Here is a 17,531-nt window from a genome sequence, read left to right on the forward strand (position 1 = left end):
AAACATCTGTATTCTTCCCTAAAGAACTGTCTGAGGGAATATGTTTTGTGTTCATATTGGCAATGTCTTTAAACACAAAGATAAATATAGAGAATGCTGCTGCTTTCATAACCTTGGAAATCAATTTCCATAGCATTTGTACATATGAACCACTAGCATAAACAGTCAGCTTACCTAAAGGATACTGAAACGTCATGAATGAGATATTAGTGCCATCAAAATTTGCACAATAGATAGATTCTTTGAAAACTATCAGTTGTTCCAAAGTTTGCTTCTAGTATTTTATTACAGCTGTTTGCATTGCATTTTAATTTTATCATAATGTGGTTTTATGGCATTATTAAAAAATATTTTTTAATTGAAAAATTTTCAGGAAAAGTATTTTCAGTATAATATTTTGATAAATGTTCAAATAATCGATTGTTTAAGAAGTGCGATAACTTTAAGTAGTATAATATTAGTAAATTAATGAGTATTATTCCAAGTCAATTACTTTCATGCATTTATAAATTCTTAAGAGATACATATTACAGTTATATTAAATAGAATAAATTTCAGTGGGTAAAATTTAATACCTTTTCAATGACACCAATTGTTGTGATATTTGATTTCTTAAAGTCATTGTATTTAAATGTTTATCAATTTGGAAAAAATCAGATATAGTAATATACTTCTGTTTTTATTTAAACTGTATTGAAGTCTAGTGTTATCCTCCGTATATTCTTCAGACATAGATTTTTACATCCTTGATCTTAGTGTTGTAAATAAATTTGTCCTAACAACATCACTGAAAAGATTTAGCCTGCTTCCAATGGCTCCAAAACAACAATGACAACATTCTTAGATTTTCCCGTTGTGTGGAAACTGCCTTAGGAACCTTTTACGGTCAGTTTACCTCAAACGCTATTGGGTAAAGAGGGCAGGGAAAGAGTGCAGCACTGTCTTTAGCCAGGGTTCTCCATCTCCATGATGGTGGCACTCACTGGAGCCTGGAGCTCTCAATAATTCCAAAAATTCCACATGGATTCTCTTAAGAAGGACACATTTCTCATGGACAGCTTTCTGAATCAGAAGCTAGTGACACCCTCAACCTACTTGCCTTTTTTTGTGTGACACAAAGTATGAATAATTTCTGCTGAATTGAACCTGTAATGAAGGAATTTATAATCAGTTCTAATGTATTTGAGACCTGAAGTATATTAGACCTTCATCAAAGGGAATGATAAAAAGCAGCTTTAATGTGGGTGGGTAGTAATTATTTCAGTGCTCATAATTATCTACAGTTAACTACAGAGAAATGCTGATATTTTTATTCCTTTTTCAAAATATAAAAGGCACTGTGGTCAGATTCTGAAATGTAAGAATGCGTCATGCATCTTTTGTAAAGGATGATACTTTGAATTATGTTAATGGAAAAGGAACTATTTTGGATTTAAATGAGTTCAAAGTTCATGGTTAGGAGTTTCTGTACCTTTCTTAGTCCTGTTGTTTCACCACTGAATCTATTTATTGGCTGTGGGAGATATAAAACATAGTAATTACTCTCCTCATTTCAAAAAGACATGCGATCTACTTTCTTATTAATTCTCATAAGAGTTATGAGTGAGTTCCTCAAGGAAGGCAGACCCTATGGAGTTTCAATATAGAATAAATCACTTCCACACTCAGGTTTTAGAGGACTCATTTCCTTTATACTTTGGTGATTTAAGATGCCCATTTAAACTGCTGGTTTTGAAGATGCACTATTTGTAGTTTAAAAGAAGCATAAGCTGTGGTTGGAATGTTGATAATGATTGTTATTTATGATGAACGGTAAATGTTCTGCCCTTTGAGGAAATCATGGTGATCAACTTGCTGGAATGCACAGTCTCTAAATAGTGGTTGCCTATTTTTGTTAGAGAATTAATGACAATTACCCCTTAAAATATTTCTACTTAAAATTTTTAAGCATCAGTAATTACATCAATAGTAACATATTGAAATAAAGTGAGACAGAGTTGCTAATATTCTAGAAAAAAGAGGGATCAAGGAAATGGTTTTCTTTCCAGCCTGGGAATGATGAATCTTGAGATCATATAGAGATATTTCTATAATCCATAAACATATTTACTCTAGTTTCTCAGTTTGCAACCCAAAACCTCTCAGATATTTGTTCTTAGTGCCTTTAGGCACATAAGATAAAGGAAATCTGTTTTCTTTCTTTTTATAATCCTTTTTTTTTTTTCTTGCTAGAAACTTATCAGCCCTTCTTCCCAGGTACCCTTCAAAAAATCAGATGTGTAAAAAATTCTTGATGTTAAGAAAACCCAACTGTACTTGACCTACTAAAATCTAAAATGCTACTGAAACCCATAATGTGGAACAATTTAATATCATCCAACAAGATTTTAAACAAAACCTACTAAATAGTATTCGCTAGGGTTTCCCTGGTGGCTCTGATGGTAAAGCATCTGCTTGCAATGCAGGAAACCCGGGTTTGATCCCTGGGTGAGGAAGTTACCCTGGAGCAGGAAATGGCAACCCACTCCAGTACTCTTGCCTGGGAAATTCCATGGACAGAGGAACCTGGTAGGCTACAGTCCATGGGATCGCAAAGAGTCAGACACAACTGAGTTCACTTTCTTTTTTCTCAAATAGTATTCAAAAAATGGAATTCTTTAGTTGAGAAAGTGGCTTACCCCTTCCTTTGAATAATGATGCCCTCATCTATTCATGATGCTGAAGCAGTATCTGTATGTTTCTAACCCTTTAGATTTGCCACAGTAAAAGATGTTCCATGTAGTGTATGTATGTAATCATTATCTCACATCAGTTAAGATCATTGTAACTTTCTGAATATGAAAAGTGATTATAAATAATGTAGCAAAAAGCTGGTTCAGCCATTCCCTGTGTGGAAAAGTTCTCCCACAGACATAGTATCATTTTCCTGGTTTATCTACTCATATAGACCCAGAGGCAAGATAGCAACTGAGAACTATGTTCGCCATGCAGACAACTGGGAGATATTGTGTTAATAATTTTTTTTTTTTTGCTATCTTATCTCATGTAGACCAGGAGCTAACAATTTTGTATGTGTGTAAAGTATGTAAAGGAGAAGGCGATGGCACCCCACTCCAGTACTCTTGCCTGGAAAATCCCATGGACAGAGGAGCCTGGTAGGCTGCAGTCCATGGGGTCGCTGAGGGTCAGCCACGACTGAGCGACTTCACTTTCACTTTTCACTTTCATACATTGGAGAAGGAAATGGCAACCCTCTCCAGTGTTCTTGCCTGGAGGATCCCAGGGACGCGGGAGCTTGGTGGGCTGCCTTTATGGGGTTGCACAGAGTCTGACACGACTGAAGTGACATAGCAGCAAAGTATGTAAAACTACTGACTCTTGGCTGTAGAACCTGAATGATTTACCAAAGGAATCATGTACATTGCCTTGGGCACCCTAAGAGGAGAAAGAAAGATATCTTCCAAGAGAGATATACAGCCACACACTTAATGTAATTGTGATAGGGTTTACGTTTGTCTCCAAAAATTATTGATATAACACTTTAGCAAAGAAAAACTTGAGCTCACATTACGGGTTTCCTAAGATAGCCAAGACTTACGCAAATTAAGTAATTTAGCTAAAACTGGAAAACAGATGTGTTTTGGCATCAGTAAGAAACTATCCTGTACTTTAATCTGTGTTGTTAACTAGTAAATAAAACCATAATTTTTATACGATGTCCTTGAAAATAGAAATGCAAGAAAATATATTTGTTGAGGTTTATTGATTTATTCCTCTAGGTAGTTACAGAAAAGTTAAACATTTTTCTAAGTCTAATATTTTACATGATGTAAGATATTCAATATTTCAAATACAGTTCTGATACAGTAATTTTAAAATCGAAATTAATGTTTTTCTATTTTTCAGAAATGCAGCAACATTGTTGCATGAACATCATATATTACTGAGGACAATTTCTTCATTTAAACAGGGTTATTTCAAGAAATTTTGATTTCTGTGAACTTGCAAAGGCGTGCTAATTGTAAACTATTGCTTTCATCTAGTTTTTCTTCTCAATGGAATGATTACTTGCAGGACTATGAAATTTACCATTTAATTTACTGTGTAGAGCTCCTCTGTGTTGGGAATGGCCTTGAAACCATCACTTTACAACTGAGTAATCAATGGGTCCCTTCTGTTACATCATCAATTTCTCTATGTCCAGTCTTTGATTTTTGCCAGTTATTACTATTTTTCAAGGCTGTCCCTCTGAGCTGATGATATGATACTCATATATGTCTCATTTTTTCCCTTCTGTTTTCTGGGATGGTATTTTTTATTCTCTGAAGGCTGTGATATTAAATGTAGTTTTGAATTATAAACAATACATGGTAATTGCTGAAAAGACTTAGAAATATTTCTCAAAATGTTTAACAGTCCCTTCCTATCAAGTGTGCTTAGAATTAATGCCTGCTTCTTTACTATTTATATTATTAAAATCGACATATGGCGTTCAGTCCTCTTTTTTTCCTTCCTTTTTCTATAACTGTTATTTTGTGCATGACAAAATTCTCTTGCTTATGGTTATGTGGTTGGCTGTCTTTTAACTTGAGTGTTATGTGTTTGTAATGATTGCTTCTTGCATGAGGATTATGAAATGCCATACAAATTAAATGTTTGTGGAAACAAAAAGAAATGCAGGGCTTCACATGCATTTTTGTGTGCTGAATATGTCAATTATGTGATGCTTAAAATTACTTTCATATGGCCTTTGACTTCCCCTTTGGTGTCCTACTTTATTCTTAGCAAACTGATATTGTTAAGAATAATAAAACATTTATTAAACATTCACAGTTTTTTAATACAATTATTATCCTAAAACATGACCCATTATAAATAACTACACTGGGCATGAAATTGCCCTAGGGCATAATTCGTTATATTTCTAAACTGATTATGAAATATAAGCCCTGACTCTGTAACTTAACACTGACTTCTACAGTGGTACCTTTGCTCTAACAAGTGATGAGATGATTTGTTCATACATTTGTGCAAGTTGCAAAGGTTTTAAATCCACGACTACTTTTTAATCAAAACACATGGGGAAATATTTGTGTAATGAGAAGTAATTAAAAAAAAATCACAGTTTTGAAAAATGTGTGACATAAAAATGAGTAAAACCTAAGTGTTAATGCTTTTACAATAAAACAGAAGAAAAAAAGAAAAAAACCCTAAAAATTTTTATGTCTCTGTTTTCCCTAATGGTATTGTCCCAAACTATTGAATGAGTTTGGCCTACTTTCTTTATTGTTGTCACCAATTCAAATTAGAAAAGACACTGAATAAATTAAGTTCTTTCAGCTAATAAACTGTTTACTTTTTTTGTATGCATTTGGTATTTAAAAAAATCATTTCCTTTGCTTATGATGTGACTTTCAAACCATATGTATTTTTTATGCTGGATATATTCACAAGCCAAATCTGTGAGATATTTTGGGGAAAGGGAATTTTTTTTTTCTCAAACAAAATAGATAACCAACTTTGATGTAATCACTCCCCCCACGCTTTTTGGAAATAATCCTTGAGAATTTTAGTATTTGCACTTATTTTTTCCCCTCAGTCTTGTTTATTCTTGAAATGTCTTTTTTTTTTTTTCCCTCCATTTCTCCGTTCTCAATCCTAGGTCCCCTTACAAAGAAACAGACAGATGATTTAGGTGATAATGACGGTGCTGAAGATGAAGGTATTTTTCTCCACCCAATCTATTTGCATGACAAGGGCCTCAATCATTTTTTCCACCCTTTTCTATTTTTTTGCTTCTTGTCTTTTTTTGAAGAGTTGTTTTTAATTCCCGTTTTTGATGTGTTTTGTCTTCTTGCTTGTTGTTACATATGAATATACATTTTTAATTTTTAAAAAAATGAATGTTAAATTTTGATTTTGATGCCAACCATTACAACGTTTTGAAAAGAGGGGCATTTTTTGTTGTTGTTTTCTTGAACTGACTTTTGATATGTTTCATTCCACATTTTGACTGAAACTTGTCCACATTCTTTGAACTAACAATCTCTTCCCTGTAGTCTCTTTGTACGCATTTTGCATGTTTTCTAATCTATGTAAATATTTTACCCAATACAAAATGTTTCATTTTGACATTTTATATTTGTTTAAAAAAAAAACCACACCTAATAAAGTGAAAGACAAGCTAAAAGCTGATATAAAGTGTTTCTTGAGCAATATAATTTAGGTTAAAAAAATACTGTTTTCTGTTTGTGTGCTTAAATATTACATCAATAATACAATCATATGGATATGGAAGGCATACACCTATTTAGATGGTTGTAGTAAACCTTACTTAACCACTTAAGAACCCTGAGAAGATTAAATGAATATCTTTTAATATCAAAGGCACATAATTTGAAGATGGGCAAGTAAAATATTCTGAATTTCAGATCGTTGCTAACTATAAGTAATAATGTCTTTATACTGTACTAATATAAAAATTCTTTTCTCTTGCCAACTTTCTTATGACTTACAATTCTGATATACTCTGTACATGTAAGCACTCACTAGATTGATTTGAGATTTCTCATTCCATTATGTACCTTTACCTAGTATTAAATGGAGTGTCTAGAGAGGCCCATTGAGACTTTCAGTTCATTTGCCTCCAATTAGTTTTCTTTTTTTTTTTAATGCCACCCTAGTTATGATTCTTATAGAGATGACTAATATAATCCTAGGTTTAAAAATAATTCCCATAACCTTGGAAATGAAATCTCATAAAAACAATAATGTGGTAAGAAAGATTTTCCAAAACAAGATAATCCACACACAGGCCAGCAGAAGTGCTAGTTCCATGAGGAACAACTATGAATGTGTTCGTACTAAACAATTAAAATTGTTTCATAAAGTATATATATTTAATAAACTACATCAGAATAGAAAATTATAGAACCAAATTATTAAATATTTAAAAACTTTATTAGATGTTAATATTTTTATAACATTTAAGAATTATTTTGATTAAATGAAATTTATGACATTTGATTAAATATTCATTTGCCATGAATACTACCAGTGGGTTAAGGTTAAATACAACACAGTCATTAATACTTGAAATAAGTCTTTATAGCTGCCTAGGATTGAATGCTAAATTTAGCATTGTGAATGCTAAATAGCTAAAAATAAATTTATAATATCAAAAATTTTTTTTTATTTTTTTTAACCCTGGTGGAAATCTGAAGAATTAAAACATCAACGACATTTATTCACCTTGAGGACATGGGTTGTTGTTCCTAGTGCTCTATGAAAACAGCTTACACTTGGGGACCTGGAGACTTGTTGAATCCTCTGAAAATGCTTAGATCTTGGACATTTGTTATCAGATTGCTTGGTGTGTAACTTTGTAAACTCCAAATTTTCCCAGAATACTCACAATGTTTGTTTACATCATATCCCATTAAAAAAAATATTTTGATGGCTGATTTTATGTGCTGCTTTTTTTTGCTTTTGGTAAAAGAGCATCAAGTAAGATATTTACATGTTTACAAGTGATACCTCTGAGCAACCACAGTGAACTAAGCTCTGTAAATGTAAATACATCTCATAGACATAATTTGAAGCATACTTAACATTTCAAATAACCATTAATAATATCCTAAACCCCAACTTAAATTGGCAGGTAGTATTTAGGTTGAGTATTAAGGCAGTCATCCTAAGAGTTACCAAATCAGTAAATATTTTTAAATACTCATAAGTGTAGAGTCCAAGAAATCAATCCAGGTTCTTATTCCTCTGTGTTGTTTGGGTAATTGTTTAGAAGATAAGGATAAATTCAAATACCCTCCAGGAGAAAAACCTTTGAATAATAACTGAGGTTCATCAAATGAGTAGAGGGCAAAAAATTTCTTGAAATGTCTTTAAATGTATCAAGGAAAGATTTGATTCAGGCAATACCCTCCAATTTTAAATTTGTTAGATGCCCCCAAATTCTAAATTATGGGAAATTAAAAACTTCATGAGTCCTTTAAGAAAAAAGAAACCAGTAAACATGTTCAAGGAGTTATGTGACTAATAATTATTCACCAGGACTGTTAAAGGGAATTATGACTTCAAATATTGGTTGTCAGGCAAAAATAAATCCCAATTGACTACTCTAGAGCTATTGGCTGGAGAAGGCGATGGCACCCCACTCCAGTACTCTTACCTGGAAAATCCCATGGACAGAGGAGCCTGGTGGGCTGCAGTCCATGGGGTCACGAAGAGTCAGACACGACTCAGCGACTTCACTTTCCCTTTTCACTTTCATGCATTGGAGAAGGAAATGGCAACCCACTCCAGTGTTCTTGGCTGGAGAATCCCAGAGGAGCCTGGTGGGCTGCCATCTATGGAGTTGCGCAGAGTTGGACACTACTGAAGCGATTTAGCAGCAGAAGCAGCAGCAGCAGCCGAGCTATTGGCACTTGCTAAATTTTTTATTTATCAGAAAGATAAAATAGTTACTAAAATTTAAAATCAAGATACCTATTCAGTTTCCAGTTTGTTAGTTTATAACATGAAAAAAAATTTTTTTACTGTAAAAATTTTAGAATAAAAATAATCAGCAGTGTATAGTGTTTCTTCCCACTTAGTTCAAAGACCTAGATGCTTAGCAAAACTTTAAGACATTGTAAATAACAGAAAATATAAGCATACTTTAGGAATATTTGTAGTTTTGCTAAACCTGAGCTAGTGTTTTAGTCTCTGAGAGTATTCTTTTGATTTTGGTGAGGTCAGTAGCAGCTATTCAGGCAAAGTCAGATATCTTAGGTGAAATGCACTTAATTTCAAAGGGAACATATGAGACAAAGTAGAGGGACAATATGGCTCTAATAAATTCATTATAAATTATTACACCTAATATATTTGCACTAAAGACCATGTGGCTATTCCAAATTTTATTATTAAAATGATGGCATTAGTTGATAGTATTCAATAGTAGGTTATCTGGCATATCAATTTCATTTATAGAGTCTAGTTCTTTATAAAATAAAAATTCATATTTATATTAAACTATCTACCTTTATTGTTATGTTGTTATTTTTATTATAGTTGAACAATTTAGTATTTATATTTACATCAGAAAAGACCTGTAGACTATGAAGAAAAGTAAAATCTAAGATGAACCCTATGATAAAATGCTATCAAAAGTAAAGTTTTTAATGAGCCACTAAAGGTGAGCCACTCTGATAAAGCACTATCAAAAGCTAGCAATTATTCTGTAGTATAAATATGGCATTTCCCAAATTTTATTAGCAGTACTGAGTTTTTATGTACAAGAATGTTGCCTATGTTGGTGATTAATATACTATCTAGCATTAACTTCAGGGTTACTTCAAGCAAAAATAAATATTGTTTAGAACACAGCATTGGAATTTTATAGAACTTTCTGGAAAAGAACTGCTGGACACATTCAAGTACTTAAGCAAAGTTGAAATCATTGAGAAGTTTGGAAAGACAAATTGGAAATTAGAATCAGCCCAATCAATCAGTAATCCTTTCAAGTCTAATTTTCAAAGAAAACTAGAGAGATGCCACTTAGAATCCCTCCTAGAATCTCCTGTCATATTTTCAGTGTATTCTGGCACTGTCTACTCCATTCTGCTATATTAGGTGTATAAGATGTGGCAGGTCTTCTCAATGTGTACCTGTATTGTTCTCCAGGTGAACAGAATGGTTCTACCAAGATTTCATTACTGTTCACAGTTGGTGCTTTGTAATTCTATGTAATTTTAATTAAAGAAGAATTCTGAAACAACCTCCCTCTGTGCTACCTCCAAGCATACAATTAGCAAAGTACAGTGTCTGCTGTGAATAGTCAATTAATGATTTCGATTTAATAATTTATTATTGCTTCTTCAGTGCCAGCCATACTAGAAAAATAAGCTAAAACTGTGTGCAGTGAACAGGCATTTAAGGAGCAGAGTTTGACAATTTCAGAATTGTTTCTTTCTATAAGCCTAACATCTCTATGAGTTCCCCAAGTCTTACAAATGAGTGAATATAATTTTCCCTCTCACGGATTTAAGGAGAAAATACATTTAGGTTTTGTCACTAAATGTAGGGTGTATCTAGTAGATGGTCTTTATGTCAGAGTATCCTCCTCTCACCACTTAAAAATAAGACACTTCTCAAGTACACATTGTGGGGAGAAGGAGAGAGTATGATAAACTCATAGTGATATTAAATATTAAGTCAAATTTAAACTAGACATTTAAAAATGTCTCTAAATTCTGCAATTAGCTATTTCTCCAACTTGAAAATTTGGACAAACAAGTTGAGCTACAATTCCTGATTTTAAAATGATTTACATTGAAAAAAATTATTATTACAGTCGAAAAATTGACACATTTCTACTTGTCACCTTTTTTAAAAACAACAATGTAGAGCAGCCTCTAAATTATCACTAGTTTTTTCAATGAGTTCATATCATATTAGTCTATTCTGAAAGCTGAAACCTCAATTGTTATGATGTAGGGGATTTGTTTGATAAAATATGTCAAAAGCAAAGAAACAAAGCCATATTAAATGACACTTTATTACTATTAACATTAAAAAAGAAAGATTACACACAGTGTAATTTGGTTTCAGTTGTGGATAGAAGAGATCATAGGCTATTATATAATAGTGTTTCAAGTATGTACATATTCATAATCATACAGATATATGTACACATATAATATTTCAATTTATATAACAGTTATAACCTTGTTAACCAATATGGGGACCCTGGTTGCTCAGATGGTAAAGAGTCTGCCTACAATGCAGGAGACCTGAGTTTAAGCCCTGGGTCAAGAAGATCCCCTGAAGAAGAAAAATGGCAAACCACTCTAGTATTCTTGCCCAAAAAATTGCATGGACAAAGGAGCTCAGGGGGCTACAGTCCATTGATCAGACATGGTTGAGTGACTTCACTTCCAATGTTAACCAATATACAATTTAGCATTTTTTGTCTCTAGAAATTAGTATTTTTTTTATCATTTAAAATTATCCAGTGTTTCCCTTATATATTATTTCTAGACCCTGTTGAAAGCTACATAATCATGGTAAATATCTTAGAAAAGCAAATACATTTGATTAAAATTTAGAACTGTAGAAATCACTTCAACTTCACTCTAAAGTTTAGAATTGTTCGCTTGAACTTAGCTGTATTTTCTCTCATGTCTACATGACAAAATCATAGAGCCAAAGTGTCAGTCAGTTTTCTTGTTTCAAAGGATAAGGATAATTTGAATGAACAGATGACCTGAATGGAACTGAAAAATATCATTTGAATGAAAGTCCCCTAAATGCAACAAAGATAAAAATATAGATTTTTGCACCCTGTTGCCTACAATTCATCTGATAGTACTTGAATAGTTAGATATTTCTTTCAAATTCAGTAAAATAATGTTATAATTATGTTCTCAAATTGGAGCATAAGTTATTCAATGTAATTATGATGCATTCAATATGAATTTTTACAATAATTAAGATGGGGAAAAGAGTATTTTATTCATAATAGCAGTGATAGCATTGTCCTTAGTTTTTGGCTCATAAATTCCATAGGAAGTCTAAACAATTGTTAAAAGAAGTTTTAAGAATCATTATCATTCTATTATTTCTTTAATTCTACTGTCACAACAAAAATCAATTAAAAATAGTACTGAAATTCACACCTACTCTCAATTATTCCAAATTTTATAATTCAGTTTTATAATATTTAACAAAATTTTAGAAAGAAAACAGCAAATATTTATTGCTTTTTTCAGCAATAGATCTTAATACAAGTTGCTTAAGAAACACTTTAATGAAGACAACAATTTAAAGAATTATTTTAAAATCATGCCCTCTTGTTTCTAAATTGGAAAATCTATTCTCTGCTTCATTATGCATGTAGAGGATAAGAACAGTTGCCAATCATTTGTTTTTCAGATATTCGGGACAGTGGTGGTCCCAAACCAGTGATGGTATACATCCATGGTGGCTCATATATGGAAGGGACTGGAAATTTATATGATGGGAGTGTCTTGGCAAGTTATGGCAATGTGATCGTCATCACAGTCAACTATCGACTTGGGGTACTCGGTAAGAAGTTTCTTTTTTTTTTTTTTTCAGCATCATTCCATGAAGATGTGATAATTTTGTTTTGACTTGTTTTGCTTTGCTTCCTTTCAGTCATTGTTCTATGTTTGCTGATTTTGAAGCAAAATTTTTTATATTTTCAGTTAATTCTATAAATATTCATATATTACTTGACAAAAGACAGCTAGAGTTAGTTTTGATATTTAATGATAAAAGGTAATGAAATTATTCACATTGTTGAGGAATGCTCTTAGCTTGGCTGTATAGAAATGTGAAAAGTAGCAATGGCAGGGCCTTTCTTAAGAAGAATTAGTCTCTGGGCAGATTTTTCTCTCTTCTGCATTTCTTTTTTACAATGCTATAAAATTGGCTGAGGTTTGCCAGGAACGTAGAAACTAGTTTATATTCTCTTCAGGAATATGTGTATGGACTAGCTTTGGGAAATGATTGCCTTTGCTCTGTAGGTTTGTTTGTTTTTAGCTTATCACATGCAATTAGAAATATTTTGTTTAGATGTCATTTGTTGAACTATTTGATTTGCAAAACATACATTGATTTCACAAAGTGTCAATGTGTTCGATAATGTATATGCATGTGAAACAAAATCAAACTGTAGATCTTTTGTTTTTTGAAGAAAAGTATAGAGCAGTGTTATTATTTAAAATAAATTATCAAGTATCCTAAATCGTATAAACTTGCTATTATACTTGTATAAGTTTATTTTTTATAGTATTATCACAATTAAGGAGTAAAAAAATCTGTATCATTTAATAAAACTCCTCTATTTGTGGTGTTTTAAAGATACTTGCTAAGAGTACAATTATTTCAAGAAGTTTTTTTTTTATCTTAATTGATCAAAGTCCTATCTCTTACTATGCACTTAGAAGTTATAATTTATGTTATTTGGGCACAAAGAGATACTACACTCATTCTTTACTCTGAAATATTTTGAAAAACAAGTTTTAATTATATTCTCCTTCACAATAATTGTTAATATCATTTATCTTAGCCACATTGGGAATCAGTTTATATTTCTCATCAGTGTTAGTTATTATTCTAATCCCTTCTATGTAATCATAATTCTATGTTTATGCCAATCTCAAAATATACAAAGGAATAATTTTTGTCAATCAAAGTTGTGTGTTTTGGGGAAGGGGATGTGTTAGCAAAGCAAAGTGAGACTTGATCTATTTCTAGTGTGCTGTTTTGAATTTGGAGTATGGTGGATAATATAATAGATACACTCCAGCAATGTAGGTATAAAATATTTCTGTAGCATTGTTCAAATACACATCAGTTCAAGTACCCATCATGTGTAATCATGCATTGCTTCAGATGTTCTTATAATTTCACTACATAGGGGTGAATGACCTCATACCAATGAAAACTCTCCATGTTAGAAGATATATAAAGAGATGTTACTAATAATCTCAAATTAATCTTAAATATCATAGTGTTGTCATTGGTTTCTTCGACAAGATTTGAATGTGAGAATCTTCACTATCTTTAATGCATGTAACATTAATTATGGCACTGTTTATAGCTAAATTGTCTTTAATGTTTAATATTCTCATATTTTTCTGAATTTCTTAAATCTTGATGCAGTGACTAGTTTTCCAATTGAAAATTCAAAATTAGATGCCAAATTATGGTAATAGTGTTTTCAAGGACTTGAACATCTGCATAGTTATATACAGTAATTTTATTAAAAAAAATCTTTTGGCCATACATTATGTTGCCTATGAGTGGTTATACTCACATAAAGGTCTCATAGAATAACTTGTGCTGTTATGCTAGTACAAGTTTCGCCCATTTTTAAAAATTCATTTGGAACTGATGATGATGTAACTTTGATCTTTGTTTGTATCCTCTTTAAATTCGTATTCTAAATGATTGGATTTCAGGACAAAAGATTCACCAGTTAAAAAATGACGAACTTGATCTGTATAACGCAGGCAGCGTTCAGTTGATAACGGATAATTTTTCCAGTGTTAAATATTTGTTCTGGCTCTGCTACATTTAGGATTTAAGCTTTAGTGGGCTCCTTTGTTTCTCTAAGAGACATCATACCCTAATGTTTATCTGCCCTTTATAGATCTCCTCTCAACATGAAAAAGTACTAAACTTTGTTAGTGAAACATTTTTAGGGGTGTTTTGGAACCTTAGCTCTAGAACTGATATTTTCTGGTCACTTCCTAAAATATATGTTGGGCCTTAGAAAAAGTATTTAAGTGAATTAATTCATGAGGAGTATATTATCAAAACATTTGCTTCAGCACACTTCGCATGTGTGTAATACCACAACCAGATCAACAGCTGATCTACCAGGGGGACTGCAACAGTAAAGACTGTAGGGTTTTAGTTGTTGTTAATACTTTGTCTAACAGTAACAAGGTAAGCCACGTTTTCTTGGGTGTGGGATCCAAAAGTATTGCCATTTAGTTGGCTCTTGGGAGAGTTTGGGACTTTAAGTAGGAAATAAAATTTGATCACATGTCAGAGTATATCTTGAGCTGTGTTTTGATTTCAAGTTTTGGTGTTATGGAATGAATTTTGGGGTCCAATGTATACATTGGCTAATTATGAGACTTGATCTCAGGTGATTGACAAAAAATATCAAGTTGCCTGAAACAGGTAATGTAATTAGTTTTGCTTTGAATTTGCCAGCCCAGAGGAAAACTATTACAAGTTTGTTTTACCAAAAAGTAAAATGTGATAATGTTTCAGTCAAAAATTTCATACAGATATCTAGCAGCCAAGTTCGCAGTTTAAAGTATTTTATATTAAAAAAGATATTTTGTTTGTTGCAAAGTAGAATTAGCATAGAAGGAAAAAAAATACCTCCAATGATAGCATTGTTTCCCAACCAAGACCCTGTTCTCGTTTTCTTTGAAATGGTAACGCAGACTATCTCTATCATTGCATTGAAAATGCTATATTGGTGGTGATAAGAAAACTATAATAAGGTTGAAGAAAAAAAGGCTAGAGTATGGAGGATTCTGCCTGCTAACCTACTTCCTCAGGTTCTCTTAAAGTTCTCCCCAACAGTATCTTATTCAGTGTCACATTCTTTTAGTAAAAATTTAGACTTTAGTTATATGTGTTCTTTGTCCTCATTTTAACTCTTTGTCGTCTGTTATCTAATACATATTATATAAATTGCTCTTTAAAATGTTTTTAAAATAATTATTAATAGTTATTTTTAGTGTTCTATCAATAGTATATGGTTAAAAAATCAGAATAAAAATTACAATGGTGGAAACAGTGAGAAATGCTTTGGTTAAGTGGTCTTAAGAGAGGAAAGTAGTATTAAATAATTTTTTATTTTACATAGGATAAGTATATGTACTTATGGACAAGCATTGAAAGAGAATATGAAATAAATTCTTCTGTATTAAGAGGAGATATGCAATAATTTTTGAAAATAGAAACCATCCAAATATATTTTCAAATCTTAAAAATGGAAGCATATATTAACTAATTTAGTGTTAAAAATGTGTTTCAGCCTCCTCTCTAAATTTAGAATAAATTTATTGTTTTTTAGAGGAAAATAATTTAAAAATTATCTCTGTGGAGATCTTAGACAAATATAAGATTTTTATTTGATGGAAATAAGATAGTTTTATTTTGATATGGATATCTTAGAGGCAATTATGCATTCATAATTCAAACACATGTGATTTATTTTAGAAAAAATTCTCTTAAATATTTCAGAGCTACTGATAATTCTGGACACTTGGCAACTTCTTAGTAAAGGGTCTAATTAAGTATTTTGCTTAGTAATCTAATGTCTTTACTACCCATCTATGGAAAAAATAATTAAGTGCTAGTTCATTTACCAGCTATATTTGAAGAATTATATTTAGCTAACTTTATAATGTCATGTAAGATGAAGTCAATTAAAGCAAACTTTTATTAACATTACTGAATATAAATTTTAATGAACACCTAAGTTGATATTTATTCTATTGTGAGACCTGTTAATTCTTATAAGTATAATGTCTATGTGATAATAATGCTTAAAATATTATGAGACAAATGAAAGAAATAAATATAAATTTGGAGTTGTTGGTCATCAAATATATAACACTTGTTTCTAGCACTGTATATCTTCTAAGAAGTATAAGAATAGTACAATCCTTGTCTTTAAAGAGTTTTCAATCTAATCTAGGGAGGAAATAGGCAATCAATAAAGAATATTGATATTCTACTTCATATTTTATAAAAATATTTATTTATTAATTGATTTGTATGTACATGGTCACTTAATACATAAAAACTCAGAACAACAAAGAAAGAAAACATAGAATATCAGATGGATCAACATGATACCGTGATGAGATTCTTATTTGAATCTGAGAAGTTTAGCAGATTCGCTAAAGCGTAGGTAATGATCATGATTTAAAAAGAAAAATATATTCATTTAAGTGACTCAATGTTTTGTCATTATTTTTTGCATTTTTTAAATTTGTTTGACTCTGAAGCCTGAAAGAAACAAACTCTAAATATGACCTTATATTTTTGATATATATATGTAAAATATAATCAAATATTATATATTATGATACTAATATCACACTGTCATCCAAATGTGTTATTAGTAGGTAGAAGAGGGAATCAATCTGTCCTTGAAGAGTCAAAGATGTTTTCATGGACTTGGTAGTATTTGAGCAAAACCGTGAAGGATGGGATTAAATGAAGAGAGAAGGACATTCTTTTTATTTGTATCTGTTTATACTCTTTCTGCTTCAAAAAATTGGAAGCAATTTGTGACAAACACACACATGTACATAGGTTGATAAAACCATATTGAATATGAATGCATATATTACAGAGAAAAGATTCAGAAATTTAGGCTTTGAAAATATACTGGGATTGAACATAAATATATATTCCAATTGCTTAGAGGCAAAGTAAAAAGGATAATGGATTGAATCTCATAATTGTTATTATGAGATAAAGGAAACGTGTATATCAGAAAAATACACAGAAGTTTTTTTTACAGTATACTACAGAGAAATTTATCATGAGTTGTATGTAATTGTAATACTAAAAAAAAAAAAGGAATCCTGTGATAGTCTTTATGCCATTAGAAGATATAGAAATATTCTCAGCATATGTTTATATACTAACCTTCTGTGAAAGCCAAAGACATCGTGATAAATGTCCACAACTTTTATAGTGTCATTTTAGCGGAGAACTAACCAAATGCAGTTCAAGTAAGACATTTGGTGGTTTCACATTTAATAGACTAGAACTAAAATCCAATATAAAGCAATGATAGTTAACTTGGTCCATACATTTCTTCTCTCAAATACCAGTTGTGCTAACTGAGTTTTCATAGGGGCTGGATGGTAATCAATTTTAGTTTGAGTGCTTAAATGATCTCCTGAAGTAGAGATATTGTTTGTCCTTTGGAAAAAAAGAAACTTTAGATAGATAGGAGCTTT

The 17,531-nt window shown here is 31.5% G+C and overlaps 1 long non-coding RNA gene across 1 annotated transcript in view; it reads left to right on the plus strand.

Moving 5' to 3' along the window:
• LOC120869811 overlaps positions 1-17,506 on the plus strand; it is a 260,156-nt gene extending 242,650 nt beyond the window's left edge. The window contains exon 3 of the long non-coding RNA XR_005722635.1: positions 11,932-17,506. This is a non-coding gene — a long non-coding RNA (uncharacterized LOC120869811). The remainder of the gene's footprint in view (positions 1-11,931) is intronic.
• Positions 17,507-17,531: the final 25 nt, after the last annotated feature.

Source organism: Oryx dammah, unplaced genomic scaffold (genome assembly GCF_014754425.2).
Source record: "Oryx dammah isolate SB20612 unplaced genomic scaffold, SCBI_Odam_1.1 HiC_scaffold_2, whole genome shotgun sequence".
NCBI classification, from domain to species: Eukaryota; Metazoa; Chordata; class Mammalia; order Artiodactyla; family Bovidae; genus Oryx; species Oryx dammah.